At 43.3% G+C, this 2,833-nt stretch overlaps 1 non-coding gene across 1 annotated transcript; it reads left to right on the forward strand.

Annotated features, from left to right (window-relative positions):
• Positions 1–364: 364 nt before the first annotated feature.
• Trnac-gca (transfer RNA cysteine (anticodon GCA)) lies at positions 365–436 on the forward strand. The gene has a single exon. It is a non-coding gene; the product is annotated as a tRNA-Cys (tRNA).
• The last annotated feature ends 2,397 nt before the right edge of the window (positions 437–2,833 follow it).

Raw genomic sequence — 2,833 nt, forward strand, 5'->3', positions numbered from 1 at the left:
AAGGAAGGAAGGAAGGAAGGAAGGAAGGAAGGAAGGAAGGAAGGAAGGAAGGAAGGAAGGAAGGAAGGAAGCTTCTTAGATATTAAGTGGTGTGGGGAGATACTTTGTTCATCATCATCATCATCATCATCACCATCATCATCATGATGGTGAGGGGAAGAATTGTTTTAGTGGGCTGGGGAGAGAGATGCTTAGGTGGGCACAGGTGGGAATATTTTGGAGAAGAGAAACAGGTTCTGGCAAGTGTGGAGGTGGGTGAGCAGAACAGCAGCTTGGGTAACTCCCAAAGAGACATGGATGGCCACAGCATAACTTGAGAATAACTGTGGTTATGACAGTGTTTAATGAGCCAAAGATATTCTCTGGGGGTATAGCTCAGGGGTAGAGCATTTGACTACAGATCAAGAGGTCCCTGGTTCAAATCCAGGTGCCTCCTGTGTTACCAACCTTTTCTTAAGGAGAAGTCAACCTCTATTATCTGGCAGATCCAGCCTCCCAACATCGAATTTTCCCAACATGGTGAACACTGAAGTGTTCCTGTTGTCACATTTTTTCCTATTTCATTTTTAAGTCCTCAGCCATAATCATTTCCTGGAGGGTAGGAGCCTGCCCTAGGTTTTCTCTCTCCCTACTGAGTAATTATTACTTTCCTCATTTTATTTGTTTATACCATGCTTCCTCTTAAAAAAAAATTGGATCTGAGACAGTTTACAATAAAAACACAATAAAATTCTAACCAGACAAATGTGTGCTATAGGAGGCAAGACCTGAATGTCTAGAAAAGGCAAGAGACATTTATTCCAAAGAGCTGTCGTTAGAAGCTTCTACTACTGGGAACACAAATATTATCTTCTGATTTCCTGATAATCAAACAGAAATTAAAACATCCCAATTCATCAACTGAGAAATATATTTTGTTGGTTCTGGAAACCAGCAGATATTCATATAATAGGTCTTTATAGATGGGACATTGGAAAGATGATGATTATTGCCACATAGGTTTTGCATGACACAATTTTACCAATTACATAATTATGAAACACAGTGACTCTGGATTTTTGCCATATTTTGTTTATGTCCCCCCTTCAAAAAAAAATGCCAAAATGATGCTGCATGTGAGGGCTGCAGGGTCCATGGTCTATCCGGGTATGTCTGGTCTAAGCCCACCCCTGTACAAGATGTGGGACACTCCAGGGACCATTGACATTTGGCTGCTCCTCTGCCCTAAGCTGCCCCAGGAACCTCCTTTCCTTCACATGAGAAATGAGAGGTACTCCTGCAGTGAGCTCCCGCCTCAGCATCATGGCCATTGCTCTCCAGCTGGATATGGCTCCGAACTACTGTACATGATTCTCCTGCTGGTTTGGAAAAGGCAGGTCTGCAGAGGACTCAGAAGAGTGGGAAAGGCAAAGAGCCACCAGAGGCTCAGTCAGCACATCCTGTAGACCTGGCATTAGTCAGGGTGTAGCCTACAACCTGGGACCTGTCCACCAACTCTTTGTTGCTGGTCTGTGCTGTGAACCATTCAGAAATTGAGAGTCAATAATTACAAAGTCCAGGACAATCTGCCATGGTCAGTTCTGGTGGTGTGTGCGTCTCAACATCTGTGAGTCTGATGGGCTAGTATTGATCCAGGACAGATTATAAGAAAAAATAAATAAAGCTGACCCTTCACCAGAGACAGTTTGAAAAGCCCTGATTTAATTCAGCCTTCTTGGAAATCCACTTCTCACTCTTCTGTGTGAAGCAGTAGGTACCTCAAGATTCAGCTCCCTGTATCAGTCAGGGCCTAGAAGCCAAGACTGAGCAGTTGACGTTTATTAGAAAGCTCCTCGCAAGGTCAGAGTTGTGGAAAGTGTGGCTCAGGCTAACCTCCCAGGAGGGACGCCCCACCAAGCTGCAGAGCTGGTTGGTTGATGGAGAAACAACCGAGGCAGCACCCAGTGCTGGGTGCCACCCTCTACTCTCCTTCCAGAAATCAGTCCTCATGCCGTTTGTATTCCCACCCCAGGCCCTGACAGCAGGACAACAGTGACTGCTCCCTTGCAGGCCAAAGGGTTCCTCGCCTTCCCTCCTCTTCCCCCTTCAAGCCTGGAGCCAGAGCATCCGCTCCTTGCAGCCGGGGCCATTCCATAACCCTCTGCAAGGGTCCTGGAGAACAGGGTTTTCTAGCTTCTATTTTGAGCATGCAGGTTTTGTAAGGAAGACATTCTCCACAGTGGGGAAGGCATTCCAACATTCTGCACAGAGAGAACACATGAAAAAGTCCTTCCCATCAGATTGCTGAATACTCATTACAAAAAAATGTAAAATATCTTGTTAATATTTTTTATATTAATTACATGTTGTAATGACAATGTTTTTGATATTTTTGGATTAAGTAAAATATGGAATCAAGATGATTTTAATAATTTATTATTGCTTGAATGTGTTACTAGAAAACAACATCACATGTGGCTCACATTTGTTGTTTGCGTTATATTTCTATTGGACAGCTTTAGATGAAGTGTTATCTGAGAATATCCAGACCTAGATGGTGTCACCAATCAGTGGACAAATGGTGGACTCAATAAAGGGTACTGAGTTCATTGTCTCAAAAAAAAAAATCATAGAGCTGGGATGCAGGTTCAGTGTTAAAACATTTGCCTAACAATGTGTGAGACCCTGGGTTTGATCCCCAGCACTGAAAAAAACAAACATCACAAATCATCTCTACCTCACTCCGTTAAGAAGAATCCAAATAAAGACCTAAACATGAACTCAAACTTTTAGAAAACACACACACACACACACACACACACACACACACACACACATCTTTGCATACTCTTAA

Source organism: Urocitellus parryii, chromosome 3, assembly GCF_045843805.1.
Source record: "Urocitellus parryii isolate mUroPar1 chromosome 3, mUroPar1.hap1, whole genome shotgun sequence".
Classification (NCBI taxonomy): Eukaryota; Metazoa; Chordata; class Mammalia; order Rodentia; family Sciuridae; genus Urocitellus; species Urocitellus parryii.